Genomic DNA, 16,787 nt, shown 5'->3' with positions numbered 1-16,787 from the left:
AGGCTCACACCCACTGTGCTGAGTAGACGTGCCTGAGCCCACAGCGACGGGCACCCCCGCGGGAGCCTCGGTTGTGTATTGCACCAGCGTCTGCAAGCGATTTACGATTTATGCTCTTGGCTCTTCCAAACTGCCTGTTCTTTGTCTTTCTGATCTCTGTTCAACCCTCTCCTTCCCGTCCTCCTCTACTTGGCTGGTGTCGGTCTCTTGCTCCAGTGCTCCTCAGCCAGTTTCCGGGACTGGACCCCACCATCTCCAGGGCCCTTTCCAAGTCCAAGTCTCTTTGAATAACCTCCTCAGCTGTGAGCAGCCCTTTCCCCACGGGGCTCACCCCTTCCCTGGCCAGGCATCTCTTCCTGGTTTCCTCCCAGGGTCTTGGCAGGAGGGTCTCCAATATCTGTGCCCCCTTCACAGAGTGAGGGGAATTGAGCTGTCACATGATGGAAGTGTGGGCCCCTGTGGAGTGTGGTCTCCAGCATCTCTGAAAACCCCCCTCTTCCCAGTATCCCAGGCAGAAGGAAGTGGAGGGGCTTCTGGAGAGCCCATCTCTGGGCATCGAGCAGGACCAGCTGTTTCTGAAGGTGCCGAGGAAGGAGGGGCTCGTGAGCACCGAGGTCTGTGTGCGGTCCTTGCTGACCGGCCTTCACCTGATGTGGCCACTGGCCGTGGTTCTAATCGGAAGATGGGGAACAGGTCCTGGTGCCTGCGCGAGGAGTAGAACCCTGGCTTTTCCTCCTTCCCTTGGGAATCTCTCAAAAACCGAGGGGGGGGCTTCCCTGGTGGTGCAGTGGTTGAGAATCTGCCTGCTAATGCAGGGAACACGGGTTCAAGCCCTGGTCTGGGAAGATCCCACATGCCGCGAAGCAACAAGGCCCATGAGCCACAACTACTGAGCCTGCGCGTCTGGAGCCTGTGCTCCGCAACAAGAGAGGCCGCGATAGTGAAGAGGACCGCGCACCGCGATGAAGAGTGGCCCCCGCTTGCCGCAACTAGAGAAAGCCCTCGCACAGAAACGAAGACCCAACACAGCCAAAAATAAAAATAAAAATAAATAAATAAATAAAAAAGATGACTATTAAAAAAAAAAAACCAAAACCGAGAGGGGGGTGTACCCAAGTCTGGTGAAGTAACCACGTGGTCCTGGCCATGTCATTAGCCACCGTGAGCATCTGCTTCCTCGGCTGTCAAATGCCTTAAGAGCACCTCTCTGTCTACCCCAAAGACGTGGTTGTGCGGAGCCAAGGAGATTATGTGACAGTGCTTTGCTGAATTCCTCTCTCCAGGAGAGAGGACAGACGGGCGGGGACTGTGTTCCGAAGGAGTTCACGCCCAAGCAGGCGCTGGTCCAGTGACGCTGAGAACCAAGGAGCTCTTCGTGCCCAGAAACATGGCAACTCAGCTCTTGGCTAGCTGCTGATAGCTGAGGGCTGAAATGCTCCTTTTCAACTCTGAAATTTTAAGAGCCTAATAAGCCTTGAGAGCTTTTTTTTCCCCCCTGCTACTTGTGTGAGAACCTTATCTCTGACCACATTCAACCCATCTGAAGGTCTGCATCCCAGAGGGGACTACCTTGCCTTGGCCGACTGAGTCTCTGCACCAAGCCTGCACCCCCTAAGTCCCCTGCTCTCCTCCCCACTCCAACACTACTGGAAGGCTTCTCAGCAAACATTCTTAGAGAGATTTCCAGTTAACTCCTTCCTTCCAACGGATCTTCTAACTTTGGATTTAAGGTTATTTTGCATGGAATAGCTCAGATTATCTTGGAGATATCTTAGCAGGCTCCGCAGGTCCCAGCCCGCTTCTGCCAGGACCCCCAACCCTTAAAGGGGAGGAGTTTAAGAGAAAGAGAAGACAGGATTGATTAGAACAGGCCCTGCTTGGCTTTCAGTAGGGGTACACAGAAGTTTCCTCACTAATTCCCATCTTCTGTGTGTAATCTTCCAGAGGATGTTGACAGAGAGGAGAAAGACTACACTATAATTAAACATGCATTGATGTGTGGGAGGACCAACCAAATATGTACGGCAATTCCCTGTAACACCGCAAACGATCCACAAGATCCACGCATAGGGTGTTACTTGCACCTCTGTTCCAGATGAATTCAATACCTGGAAACTGAACACAATGTTTTTTGAACTCTCAGTTAAATCTTTAACTTAAATAGCACTTTCTTTGCGCCAGACACGGTTCTAAGCATGTTTCTACAATATTCATTTATTTAATTTTCATAAAACCCTTATGAAAGGGTACCCTCATCCCCATAATGCCGATGAGGACCCCGGAAAGGGATGAAAGAGCGAGCGTGGCTGGTGAGTGTGGGGTGTGGGTCTCCAGCCCAGGACACCTACCCTGGGATAAGAGCCTGTGACCAAGCTCTCCGCCTGGTTTCTGGTTATTCGGACAGCATCATAATTCTCCGGCTGGTTTCTTGGGGCAGCAGGAATTCTTGACCTGGGGGCGGTGAGGAGAAAGGAAACTCGGTCTAGAGTTCAGGCCCAGGTCCACGACCTGACCATTGCCTTTGTTCTCCCTGCAGGTCTGTGTCTTCCCTGGCCCGAGTGAGCCGCGTCCACAGAGAGCAGAGCCGGGGCCACCGCTCTGTCCTAACTGCCCTCCAGCCCCTCCGGGAAGTCCTGCCGAGCCATTGTCTTCCCGGCCCCAGCAATCCGGCCTCTTTTGGCAGGGACTGTGCGGTTTCTCTTATTTACCCATTAACAATTAAGCTCTAGGCATTTAACATATAAACACAGAAAACATCAGCATAATTACAGCAAGGATTTCAAAAGCTCTTTGGCAAGGAAGGGCCTGAATATTTACTTAACAAAAGAATTCCTTACTTCAGTCTTTAATAAAGAATTCACAAGAAGACTTAACTAGCTCTCTTCGCCTGTAAATGAAAAACATTCTTTTATTCACAAAGAATATGATTTGTGTTTTTTTTTTTCTTTTTAAGTGTGACTCACCGCAACTTTTCAAGATAACATTCACAACTTTTTTTTTTCTGAGAGTTCTGTTCCCACATTATCTTTCAATATTTCTTACTGCTTGAGATAGTTCCTCTCTGAGCAGAGATAGATGGTGTGTGTGTGTGTGTGTGTGTGTGTGTCTGTGTGTGTGTGTGTGTGTGTGTCTGTGTGTGTGTGTGGTGTGCCCCTTAGGGTCTGAAATTCCACCATTAGAGACTCTTTTTCTGTTTTAAGCTTGTCTTCTACACATGGGTTTCTTTTACGATCAAGAAGAGTGTGTGTTCAGAGTACTGACCCTTAAGTATTTCTTCTGTGATTAGAGGGATTTGAGCTGGTCTGTAAAGGTCCAGGGCCCTTGGGAAGAGGAGGGGGTAGGGAGAGAAAACACTAGTGGGTTTATTTGGAGACAGGAGGGATATTCACGTTCATTTGTTTGTTTCGTTCTTTTAGGCATCCATAATGATTCTCGTATTCCTACCATTGCCAGACATTTGGGATACAAAGGTCAGGAAGACAGGCAAAACAAATAGCTAAGCTACACAGGTGAGCAAAGTGAACAGTCAGAATGGAGTGCCCAGTTCTCCTTAGTCCAGGGTTGATAGATGGATTTGACATGAAGGCAGTGTTGGGGATGGTGGCACAGAGTTGATAGTTGAGTTTCAAAGGTTGAGGAAAAAATATAATTAAAAAAACTAATACAAATTATATTTGCTATGTGCCTGACATTATACTAAGCATCTTACATTTTATCTCATGTAACCCTCACAAAAATACTGTAAGGAAAGTCCTAATATTATCCTTATTTTATAGTTAAGGAGACTGAGGCCCAGAGAAGTTAAGTAATTTTCTTAAGTCCCGCAACCAGAGAGAAGTACAGGTGGCATCGGAGCCTGGGCAACCGAGCTGCAGTGCTCATGGCTAAGGAGACTAGCCGCTAGGATGCATTACTGTGTGCCGTGGTGATTATCATTTCCATTAGGAAATATTTCAAATATCTAGAAAAATACAAAGAATAACGTAATGAAATCCCATGAATCCCATCAGCCATCTCCATTGAATTCCAGTATTTTGCCTTGCTTGCGTAGTATTTCTTAAAAAAAGAAAAGAAAAGAGGGAATTCCCTGGCGGCCCAGTGGTTGGGACTCCATGCTTTCACTGCCAAGGGCCTGGGTTCAATCCCTGGTTGGGGAACTGGGATCTCGCAGGCCATGAGGCGTGGTCAAAAAAAAAAAAAAAAGAAAGAAAGAAAAAAAGAAAGAAAAGCAATTATAGGTGCAGTTGAAGTCCACTTGTGTATTCTACACTGGACACATTCCTCTCTATCCCCTGAGGTAATACCTGCCCTGAATTTGTGTTTACATTTCCAAGGCATATTTTTATACTATTAAAGCATTTGCATGTACCCATATATAACATTGTTTTGCATGTTTTCAAACTTTACATACATAGTGTCATTTTACAGCTTGCTTTTGCATTCCACAGTCTATCTTTGAGATTTTTATCTATGTTGATTCCATAGTTCTCAGGTCATTTATTTAAAACAGCATATTATCAAATAGCATTTAAAATATCGTATAGTATTACATCATATGAATAATGCACCATGTATAAATCTCTGGCTTAAGAAATATTTTGCATAAAATATTTTTACAGACAATGCTGCAATGAATTTTCTTGGCATGTTCTTTTTTGCACTCCATTGATAATTTTAGAAGGGGCATTGCTGCGGGGAAAGGCAGGACCGTTTTTAGCTTTATCTTGTGAAATTCCTCTCCAAAGGGATTGGCCAGCTGTATTCCTACCAGAAGTAAGTGACAGCCCTGTGGTTCTGCATCTTCCCAGTACTTGCTGTGATCAAACTCTGGGTACCAAATGACTTCTTACTGTCGTTTTAATTGCATTCTCTGATTACTAGGGAAGTTGAACATCTTTATAGTTTTTCTTTGTTTCTTGTGTGAATTTCCTACTTACTTACGTCCACTTTGATATTTATTCATTTGGTTTTTTTCTTAATTGATTTTAAAAATCAGAGTAAAATTGAATTTTTCGAGGAGGGGGTTTTGCAGTTCTAAGTTTTAACACATGTTAAAAAAAAGAAACCAATGAAATTAAAAGAAACTATGAGAATACTTTAAACTATAAATTCAGTGTCTTTAATAGATACAGGACTATTTGGGTCATCTATCTCTTCTTAGGTAAACTTTGTTAATTTGTGGCTTTCAAGGAATTGGTTCATTCTATCTAAATTGTCAAATTTATTCATGTAGAATTGTTCCTAGTATTCTCTTATTATTCTTTTAATTTCTGTGGGGTCTATAGGGGGATCCTTTCTTTTACTCCAGAAGTTGGTATGGTCCGCCCTCCCTACTGGCGGATGTGGAACCCATGGATTCAGAGAGCTTACTGTACTTTGCCATTTTATATAAGGGACTTGAGCATCCATAGAGTTTGGTATCTGAGGTGAGTCTTGAAACAAATCCCTCCCAGATAACGATGGAGGACTGTAATTTGTGTCTTCTCTTCTGCTCCACCCCCTTTTTTGTTACTCTAGCTAGAGATTTATCCACTTTTATTGCAATTTTCAAAGAATCAGCTTTGAGTTTCATCCTTGATGTTCTCTATTGTTTTTGATTTTAATTTCATTGGTTTCTTTTTTGTCTTTATTCTTTCCTTCATTCTAATTGTTTTGGGTTTACTTTGCTCTTCTTTTTCTACTTTCTTAATGTGGGAGTTTAGAATATTGCCTTGAGATCTTCCTTCATTTCAATTATTAATAGAAGCATTTAACAGTATACATTTCCCTCTAAGCATGGCTTTAGCTGCATCCCACAAATTCTGATATGTAGTGTTTTCATTCAGGTCAAAGTATTTTTTAATTTCCCTCAAGACTTCCTCTTTGACCCATGGATTATTATGTTGTTTAATTTCCAAGTGTTTGGAGTTTTTCCAGTTATCTTTCTGTTATTGATTACTAGTTTAATTCCATTATGGTCAGAGAACATACTTTGTATGATTTCAAGTCTATTATATGTATTGTTTTATGACTCTAGATATGATCTATCATAGTCAAATATATATGTGCATTTGAGAAGAATGTATTCTCTTCTTGTTGGGTGGAGTGTTCTGTAAATATCAATTGGATCAGTTGCTAGATGGAATAGTTCAGTTCTTCTATATATTTGCTGATTTTCTGTTGGCTTGTTTATCAATTACTGAGAGAGGAGTGTTGAAGTCTCCAACTATAATTGTGGATTTGTCTAATTCTCTCAATTCTATCAGCATTTGCTGCATGTATTTTGAAGCTCTTTTGCTAAGTGCATACACATTTAAAATTGTTACATCTTCTTGGTGAATTGATTCTTTAATTATTGTATATTGCTCCTCTTTATTCTTGGAAATTATCCTTGCTATGCAGTCTCTTTCATCTAACATTAATACAGCCACTTCACCTTTCTTTTGATTAGTGTTTGCACGGTATTTCTTTTTCCATTGTTTTACTTTTAACGTACATATACCACAAAATTGTAGACAGCAAATAGTTGGATCTTGTTGTTTGTTTCATTTTAAATTGAATCTGACAATCCCTGTCTTTTTAGACAACTTTTATTTCATATGTGTATTGATATGTTTAAAACTAGGTCAACATTTTTAGTATTTTGTATTCCAGTTTATCTGTTGAGCTTTTAACTATGTCTCTTTGCATAGTTTTAAATAATTGTTTTCAGTGGTTTCTCCAGGGATTATAATATATATTTAATATTTTACCGCTTCATGTAACATGTAGAAATCTTACCACCCTATAGGTTCCTTTACCCTCTCCCTTCATCTTATAGTTGTCATGTGTATCACATCTATGTACACCAGAAATTCACTGAACCATGTTATAATTTTTGCTTTCAAGTGTCATACATATTTTAAAGAACTTAAGAGGAGACAAATACTCTATTCTATTTACCATTTTTCTCTTTCTTCATTCCTGATGCCCTAAGTTTCTTTTAGGTATCATTTTTCTCCTAGCTTGAAGAATTTTCTTTAGCATTTATTTTATTTTTATTTATTTTTGGTTGTGTGGCATCTGGGATCTTAGTTCCCCGACCAGGAATCGAACCTGTGCACCCTGCACTGGAAGTGTGGCGTTTTAACCACTGGACTGCCAAGGAAATCCCTTTAGTATTTATTTTAGAACAAGTCTGCTGATGACAAATTATCTTAGTTTTCTTTTATTTATTCTTAGTTTTCTTTTATTTATTCTTTATTTCACTCTCATTCTTGAAGAATATTTTCACTGGATTTAGAATGCTTTTTAAAAAACTGAGGTAAAATTCATGTGATAGATAATCTACCATTTAAACCATTTTAAACTGCACAATTTAGTGGCTTTTAGTACATTCGTAATGTTGCTCAACCATCACCAGTATCTACCTCCAAAACATCTTCATTACCCCAAAAAAGAAATTCCACTCATTAAGCAGTTTCTCCCTATTTCTCCCTCTCCCCGTTCCCACTAATCTACTTTCTGTCTTAATGGATTTACCTATTCTGGACATTTCATATAAATGGAGTCATACAATATGTGACTTTTATGTTTGGCTTCTTTCACTTGGCACAATGTTTTCAAGGTTTATCCACGTTGTAGTTTGTATCAATATTTCATTCTTTCCCATGATTAGATAATGTTCCATTGTATGGATATTTCACATTTTGTTTTTCCATTCATCAGTCGACAGACATTTGGGTTGTTTTCACTTCTCAGCTATTATGAATAATGCTGCTATGAACATCTGTGTACAAGTTTTTGTGTGAACACCTGTTTTCAATTCTCTTGGATATAGATCTAGGAATAGAATTGCTAGGTCATAAAATAATTCTATGTTTAACTTTTTGAGAAGCTGCCAAAATGTTTTCCACAGTGGCTGCACCATTATATATTCCCACCAGCAAAGTATGAGGGCTCCAATTTTTCCACATCCTTACTAACACTTGTTATTTCCTGTTTATTTTATTTTATTATAGCCAACCCAATGGATGTGAAGTGGTATCTCACTGTTTTTTAATTTGTATTTTCCTAATAACTAATGATGTTGAGTATCTTTTCATGTGCTTATTGGCCATTTGTATATCTTCTTTAAATAAATATCTGTCCAAGTCTTTTGTCCATTTTTGAATTGGTTTATTTGTCTTTTTGTTGTTGAGTTGTAAGAGTTCTTTATATATCATAGATACTAGATATATGATATATAAATATTTTCTCCTATTCTGTAGATTGTCTTTTCATTTCCTTGATAGTGTCTTTTGATTTAAAGAAGTTTAAAATTTTGATTAAGTCCAATTTATCTATTTCTTATTTTGTTGCTTATGCCTTTTGTGTCATATCTAAGACTTTATTACCAAATTTAAGATCACAGAGAGCTACATCTATATTTTATTCTGGAGATTTATTGTTTTAACTCTTGTAGTTGGGTCTTTGATCTATTTTGAGTTATTTTTTGTATATAATGTGAGGTAAGTTCCCAATTTCAGTCTTTTGTATTTTTGGTTATCTAGTTGTTCCAGTACTATTTGTTGAAGACTATTCTTTCCTCCATGCAACAGTCTTGACACCCTTGTCAACAATCAATTGACTATAGATAAATGGGTTTATTTCTGGACTCTCAGTTCTATTCCCTTGATCTGTATGTTTATCCTTATGCCAGTACTACACTGTTCTTTTTTTTAATTGAAATATAATTGATTTACAATGTTTCAGGTGTACCGCAAAGTGATTCAGTTATATATATGTATATGTATATATAATATATAATATATATTATGTAGAATATATATAATAAAGAGTATATATATTTTCAGATTCTTTTCCATTATAGTTTGTTACAAGATACTGAATATAGCTCCCTGTGCTATATAGTAGGTCCTTGCTGTTTACCTATTTTATATATAGTATTATGTATCTGTTAATTCCAAATTCCTAATTTACACCCCCCCCCCCTTCCCTTCAATAAGTTTGTTTTCTATGTCTGTGAGTTTATTCCTGTTTTGTAAATAAGTTCATTTGTATCATTTTTTTTGATTCCACATATAAGTGATATCATATGATATTTGTCTTCCTCTTTCTGACTTACTTCACTTAGTATGATTATATCTAGGTCCATCCATGTTGCTGCAAATGGTATTATTTCATTCTTTTTTATGGCTGAGTAATATTCCATTGTGTGTGTGTGTGTGTGTGTGTGTATGTGTGTGTGTATCACATCTTTTTCCATTCGTCTGTTGAGTACTACACTTTTTTGATTACTGTAGCTTTGTAGTAAGTTTTGAAAGTGGGAAGTATGAGTCCTCCAACTTCATTCCTCTTTTTCTTTTTTTTTTTTAAGATTTATTATTTATTTATTTATTTATTTAATTTAGTTTTGGCTGTGTTGGGCCCTAGTTGCGGCACGTGGGATCTTTTGTTGCAGCGGGCAGGTTCTTTGTTGTGGTGTGTGGGCTTCTCTCTAGTTGTGGCATGTGGGTTTTCTCTTCTCTAGTTGTGGTGCACAGGCTCCAGGGAACATGGGCTCTGTAGTTGTAGTGTGTGGGTTCCAGAGTGCGTGGGTTCTGTAGTTTGTGGCATGTGGGCTCTAGTTGAGGTGCCCAAGCTCAGTAGTTGTGGCACGCAGGCTTAGTTGCCCCGTGGCACGTGGGATCTTAGTTCCCTGACCAGGGATCCAACCTGCGTCCCCTGCATTGTAAGGCAGATTCTTTGCCATTAGACCACAAGGAAAGTCCCTATTCCTCTTTTTCAAAATTGATTTGGCTATTAAAGGTCCCTTGTAATTCTGTATGAATTTTAGGGTCGGCTTGTCTATTTGACAAAAAATACAGTTGAAACTTTGATAAGCATTGTGTTGAATTGGATATAGAATTCTTGGTTCAGTTTTTTTCCTTTTAGCACTTGAAAAATGTTGTTTCTCCTGCTTCTGGCCTCTATGGTATCTGATGAGAAATCTTCAGTCATTCAAATCAGAGAGTAAAAAACAGGAAATTTGCCCCCCATTCTGGAGACCACCGCTCCTATGTGTCCCTCAGGGCTTTGGCACTTGCCAATATCATGCCATCACTTTGGTAATACCTGGCGATTGGAGTGGGAGAGAGCTGAAAAAGAGAACAGCAACAACAAAAATACTGAACCCTTTCTGACCCTTTTCCCCTTCTACAGACCAGGAAAAGGTTTCCCTGGGAGCTCTTTCTGTCCTCATCTGGTATGTACTTCTGGGTTTCGGGTTTCCTTCAGGTCAGGTGATATCAAAGGGGAAAAGTAGGTACCCTCACCACTGACTGGGTAGAACTTTGAATTCTGGCATCCTTCTCCCATCAGCCTATTATCACTTACTTTTCAGTGTCCTTGGAGAGCTAACTGCCCCACACAATCTGTGTGGGATTTGTGGTTGCATTCAATGGCGGAGGCAGGCAGGGCATGCTTACTCCATCCACTGGAAATGGAACCTCTCTTAAACTGATCTTTAAGAGGTCCTTATAAAGTATGGATAAAATACTGATATTAAACTATTTTTTTAAAAATTGAAGTATAGTTAATGTACAATGTTGTGTTAGTTTATTAAACTCTTTTTCTTTCTTTCTTTCTTTTTTTTTTTGGCCACGCTACGCAGCTTGTGGGATCTCAGTTCCCTGCCAGGGATTGAACACGTGCCCTCAGCAGTGAAAATGCGAGTCCTAACCACTGGACCACCAGGGAATTCCCTAAACTCTATTTTTTTTTTTTAAAGATTTATTTTATTGATTAATTGATTGATTGATTGATTGCTATGTTGGGTCTTCGTTTCTGTGCTAGGGCTTTCTCTAGTTGCGGCAAGTGGGGGCCACTCTTCATCACGGTGCACGGGCCTCTCACTATCGTGGCCTCTCTTGTTGCGGAGCACAGGCTCCAGACGCGCAAGCTCAGTAGTTGTGGCTCACGGGCTCAGTCGCTCCGTGGCATGTGGGATCTTCCCAGACCAGGGCTCGAACCCATGTCCCCTGCATTAGCAGGCAGATTCTCAACCACTGTGCCACCAGGGAAGCCCTAAACTCTTATTGTGTGTGCTGCACATATCTTTTCCTAGTTCTGGTCTTCAAATTTTTAGAGGTTTTCTCTTCTTTAATGAAGCTTTACATCTTATTATAGTCAGATTTATCAATCATTTCCTTTATGGGTCAGGCTTTTATTTTCTATTTAAGTACTCCTTTTCAATACTGAGGTCATAAAGGTATCCTACTGTGTTTCTTGTTTCCTCTTACATTTTTTTCCGAAAATTCAAAATTTTTCTTTTTTATATTTATGTCTTTTGAACGCCTGGAATTTATGTGTTCTATATGGTGTGAAGTAGACATCTAATTTTTTTTCCAGGTGAATAACCAGTGCCCTATTACCATTTACCAAATAATTCATTCTTTCCCTACTGATGTTTAGGGATATCTCCTCTGTCTTATATCAAATTTCCAAAGATATGTGGGTTTCTGAGCTCTTTATTCTATTTCATTGGTCTGATTGTCTATTCCTACTCAGTTATCTTATTGAAATAACTATCACGGATTTAGAAGATGTTCTCTCACCTTGCTTTTCAAAATTGTTTAGCTTTTCTTGACACTTGATCATTCACATGGATTTTAGGATAAGACTGTCAAGTTACAAGAAAAATCTGGTTGGGATTTTGATTGGCATTGCATTGAATTAATATATTGTCTGGGATAATTGATATCTTTACAAGAGTGAGTCCTCCTCTCCATAAACATGATATACCTATCCATTTATTCAAGTCTCCTCTTAGGTTTTTAATAATGTTTTATAATTTTCTTCAGAAAACAAATCTTTTATTAGAAATATTCCTGGATACTGGATCATTTTTGTTGTTACTGTGAATATCATGTTTTTAAAAAATTAGATTTCCTTGCTGAGCTCTACTATTAGTTTTAATAGTTTGTCAGGTTTTTTTGGATTTTCTATATACTATCATATTATCTGTACATAGGGATAGTTTTGTCTCTTCCCCCAACCCCCAATACTTACATATCTTCTTTCTCTTCTTTCTTTTCTTGCGTAGGCTAGGACCTCTAGTAGTTGGGTAGAAGCAGCAACAACAGGCAGCTTTGTCTAGTTCTTGAACTTAATGGCAATGCTTTTAAGTTTCCCTACAAAAGTGATTTTTCCTCTAAGTTTGATAGATGACTTTTGTCAGGTTAAGGACATTGACTTCTCTTCCTACTTTCTTTTAAAGTCATGAATGAGTTTGAATGTTCTTAACTCTTCGTTATAGGAAAATTAAACATATAAAAACACACAGACTAGTATAATAAACCTCTGTCTATGCATTACACAGCCTCAATAACTGCTGGCGCATGGCCAATCTTGTTTTATCCATACTCTGCTAACTTCTCCCCATTCTGTGTCATTTGAAACAAATGTCAGACATTACACCATGTTATCTGTAAACATTTTAGTGTCTATCCCTAAAAGATAAGAATTCTTTAAAAAAGAAAAATAACTGTAGTGCTATTACCAAACAAATTTAACAAGAAATCCTTCCCATTATTAACTATGCACTCTTTGTTTGTGTACCCAATTGTATGAGTATTGAACTTCAGTAAATATTTTTTCAGAATCTATTGTGCTAAATAAGTGGGTTTTTTCTCTTTTAATCTGTTAAATTAGCAAACTTTAATAGATTTTCTGTTGAACCATTCCAGTTTTGAATTACTGAGACAAACACAACTAGGTCATGCTTTATTTTTAATATATATTTCCTAGAATTTAATTTGTTAGCATTTCTATATCTGCATCTATGATTATAAATGATATGCTTCTAAATTTTTTTCTGTTTATTCTGTGCTTATTGGGTTTTGGTATTAAAGTTAAGATTCTTATAAAGTAAGTTGAGTAGCTGTATTTGTTGGGGTAAAAGCTAAGCTCCTATGACAAAAAAGCCACACAAATACAGTTGCTTAAATAAGATGGAAGTCTCTTTCTCACTCACAGTCTGGAAATGAATGGTCCAGGCTGGTGGGGCAGATCTCCTCCGTGTAGTCATGTGGCGACCCAGGGGTTTTCCATTTTATGTTTCTGTCATCTCCTAAGGTATCTGTCTTCATCTATGTGGTCAAAGGTGGCTCAGTTCTGTGTCTGTGTTCCAGCTGATGGGAAGGGGAAAATAAGAAAGTGGAGGACAAGCGATTACCTTTTAAGCAAGTATTGTGTTCCTGAAATTCATATGTTGAAGTTCTAACCCTCAGTACTTCAGAATGTGACCTTATTTGGAACCAGTGTCATTGCAGATATAATTGAGCAAACTAATAAAGGGGTTGCAGTTGAGATGAAGTGATACAGGGAGAATGCCACGTGAACATGAAGACAGAGATTGGCCAAGGAATACCACAGATTTCCAGTAAACTATCAGAAGTTAGGAGAGAGGGATGGAACAGATTTTCCCTCATAACCCTCAGAAGGAACCAACTGCAATGACTCCTTGATCTCGGACTTCTAGCTTCCTTCTACTGTGAGAGAATACATTTCTGTTGCTTAAGTCATCCAGTTTGTGGTACTTTGTCACAGCAGCCCTAGGGAACTAATACAGCAAGTGGTGGAGAAGTAGCCAACCACTTCTGCTCATAATTAAAGGTGGGAATTTAGTCATATGGCCACGCCTAGTTGCAAGGGAGACTGGGAAACATAGCCTATAGGTGGGTGATCCTGTGTCCTGCAAAAATTTTATCAGAACGAGGATTTGGGAGGATGACATTTGTTTAAGAATTTTCTTGTGCCTTAAAGTTTAAGAAAATGAGCTTCTAAAACCATCTGAGCCAGATATCTTTTAGGGTGAGAGACCTCTGATTATCAATTTAAAATTTTTAATAGTTTATTTAGGCTTTCTAGTTATTTTTGCACCAACTTTGTTAATTTATTTATTTCTAGAAAATTATCCATTTCGTCTGAGTTTTCAAATACACAAAGTCATTCACTGTATTTGAAAATCTTCTGTGTAGGTGGAGACTGTACTTTTTTTATTCCTAATTTTGTTTGTTAGTGGATCTTTCTTTCTTTCTTTTTTAATGGTCAGGTGTGCTAGAGATTTGTCTGGTTTATAATTTTCTTTCAAGGACCAGCATTTTACATTGATCCTTTCTGTTGTTTCTTTGGGTTTTTGTTTAGGTAATTTCTGCTCTTATCTTTTTTGTTGTTGTTGTTTCATCGTTGCTTGAAATCATACATACATATAAATGAAAAAGTTAAGTAGTTCTGTAAGTCTTGTTATGAAAAACAGTGGACCCCTACTCCCTGCCTCTCCTTTCTCCTTCTCCAGAGGCAACGTTTTTCAACTCTTCTGATTTTTTTGGCGTTTACCTCTATATTGCTAAATAATATGCTTCTATTCCTGTCTCTTTATTTTTCAGCTCTAGGTATTATTGATAGACTTCCCTCCATGGACAATAAGGCTTTAGGGCTCTCTCCCTTCCTTCTCACCACATGCAGATAATCTTTTGTCCCTTTATCCTCCCAATACCATTGTAGTGGGGCTGGTGAGATTGCAGAGATAAATTTGGGAGATAAATAGGAGGTGGCGGATTGGATGGATGGCAAGGATGATTTTTAGTTTCTGGGAGACTGGTGGAAGGTGGTGTAATTTGCTGAGCTTAAGGCATGCAAAAGAAGTGGCAGTTTTGTGGGAATTCATTTTATTTCACCATTTTGTCAGTGGGTGGCTCTGTGTGTCCTCTCCCGAGGTTCTGGTCCTGACTCACCAGACAGACACCTGTTTCTGAGTCCCTGCTGATGAGGGCTGGAACCTGGGAAGACGGGGATGGGTGGGGGATGAGCTAGTAGACAGGTATGCCCTCAGGCTGAGCTCTTTGGAGTGAGCGTTCATCAGTGTACAGGAAATGCTAGTTCTCAGGCTGGCGTTTCCTGCCCACAGGTTGTGCTGCTGCCTGGATTCTGCCAGAAGCTTGGGCCCCTTAGAGAAAACTAAGGCATGGGAGGCAGAGAGAGTCAAGCATTTGCGAAATAAATAGAGACACATAGAGACAAACAGATAGACCTAGGAGCAGTCTTTCCTTCCTGGTTGGTCAGAATTCAGTCTTTTGCCCCCTGACTAGCAACTTTGCTTTTAAAGGTCCTTCATTACCTGGGATCCAGCCTCCTACCGTCGGTCTCCCCTGCGGGAGAAATCCATAGGAGGCGAAGATAATTAGAAAATCCAGAGGCTGGATACAAATGAGCCTTGGAGTTAGGATAAACTGCCTTCTCCGTGATCCCACAGACGATGCTGGCTTGGGTGGGGAGGGGACTGGGAGGGGTCTGCGATGGCTCCTCCTTCTGTCCCTTCTCTCTCCCACCTACTCTCAACCTCTTCCTGAGGCTCCAGTCCTCCCCCGGCCCAGGCTGTTATCTGACTTCACAGCAGTCAGAGCAGGTTCCAGAAACATCACTGGAGTCCAGCGGAGTCAGCTCAGATCCCAGAAGTTCACTCTGCGGAGGGTCGAAGCCCGGGGTTAGGGTTAGGTTCCCCAGCGGGTGTGGGGAATATAGGCTGAAACACAGCACGAGCACGTTATGTCTGGGCCTCACCCTAAGCTCTGATGGAAGCAGATAGGTACTGCTGTCACGGTCTTGTTCACGCTCTTACTCTTATTATTTATTTTAGGCAGAAACAGAATAATAGAATGTTAGGAGCTGTGAAATCATAATCCAACCCCGCATTCCATACGTGAGGCTCAGGGAGGTTAAGTCACTCATTCGAGGTCAAACCAGGGACATTTCACTTTGCTCTCCCCCTCTTCACCCCACCCCCGGCTCCCAAAGGGCTTTGGGGCCAACACAGTGAGCTTGGGGGTACCCAAGATATGGGGGTACCCATATCTGCCAGTGGGGATATGGACAACCTTTGTGGGCAGGGCTGAGAGTCCCTGCGTCCCATGGGGACAGGCAGTAAGGGATCAGAGTTTGGGGGCTCATCAAAGTCTGGGGTCCACGCGTTTGTCCGTAGCCACAAACACAGGATGGGCTGCTTACATTCAGCGGGTCTCACCCTTGCAGGCCCCTGCACCTGGGATTGGAAGAATGAATAGGGACCTTGTTTGGTAGGAATTTCTTTCCTCTGCTGTTTGCTTTGGGTTTTTTCCCTCTCCATTTCTGGCTGCTAACCCAATATTTGGCTTTCTGTGAGCACTAAATATAATTCTTCATTTAACCTCCAGAATCATGGTTTCCTACCTGCTTCCCACGACCGGATCCACAGCCTGGAATGAAAACAGAACCCAGAGGGCATCAGCGGCTCAGGGCTGGGGGTGGGAGCGGTTCCGGGGAGGGGGAGGAGCAGAGGCAGGGAGGCTGGGAGGCTGGGAGGCAGGGAGGCTGGGAGGCTGGGAGGCAGGGAGGCTGGGAGGCTGGGAGGGTGGGAGGGAGAGAGGGACGGAGCATCCACCCACGCCGGGTGTCTTAGCGAGGGAGGCGACGCACTGGCTTTTGTCCCTGCTCCCTGAAACCCGGGCCTTGATCCTCTCGTTCTTACCCAAAAGGGTGCCTTGTTCCCACCAACAGCACCTTCACACACCCCGGCATTCCAGGACCAGGGGATAGTGAGGGGGGGCTGGGGCCCAGGGAAAACAAACAAAACCTACTCGGGACGCGCACGGATGCTGTAGGATGGGGGGGGGGTGTTCCGTGCGGGCTCCCCACCTTCCTGCTCTCCTCACTGTGACCAGTCAGGGCAAGTGAGAGCTCCATTGAACTGGGCAGTGGAAAATTCCCCCCAGATTCTCCTGGGGAGGAGCCGGAGCAGCTACTATTGAACA

At 40.9% G+C, this 16,787-nt stretch overlaps 1 long non-coding RNA gene across 1 annotated transcript; it reads right to left on the bottom strand.

Annotated features, from left to right (window-relative positions):
• Positions 1-2,311: 2,311 nt before the first annotated feature.
• On the bottom strand, positions 2,312-16,234 carry LOC132356679 (uncharacterized). The gene is made up of 5 exons (XR_009499974.1): positions 16,207-16,234; positions 15,119-15,462; positions 12,974-13,130; positions 12,010-12,131; positions 2,312-2,451 (listed from the first exon to the last, which is right to left on the bottom strand). It is a non-coding gene; the product is annotated as an uncharacterized LOC132356679 (long non-coding RNA).
• Positions 16,235-16,787: the final 553 nt, after the last annotated feature.

The sequence above is a fragment of the Balaenoptera ricei genome, chromosome 21 (assembly GCF_028023285.1).
Source record: "Balaenoptera ricei isolate mBalRic1 chromosome 21, mBalRic1.hap2, whole genome shotgun sequence".
Classification (NCBI taxonomy): domain Eukaryota; kingdom Metazoa; phylum Chordata; class Mammalia; order Artiodactyla; family Balaenopteridae; genus Balaenoptera; species Balaenoptera ricei.
The sequence above is the reverse complement of the archived record's forward strand: the minus strand, read 5'-3'. Positions and strand labels throughout refer to the sequence as shown.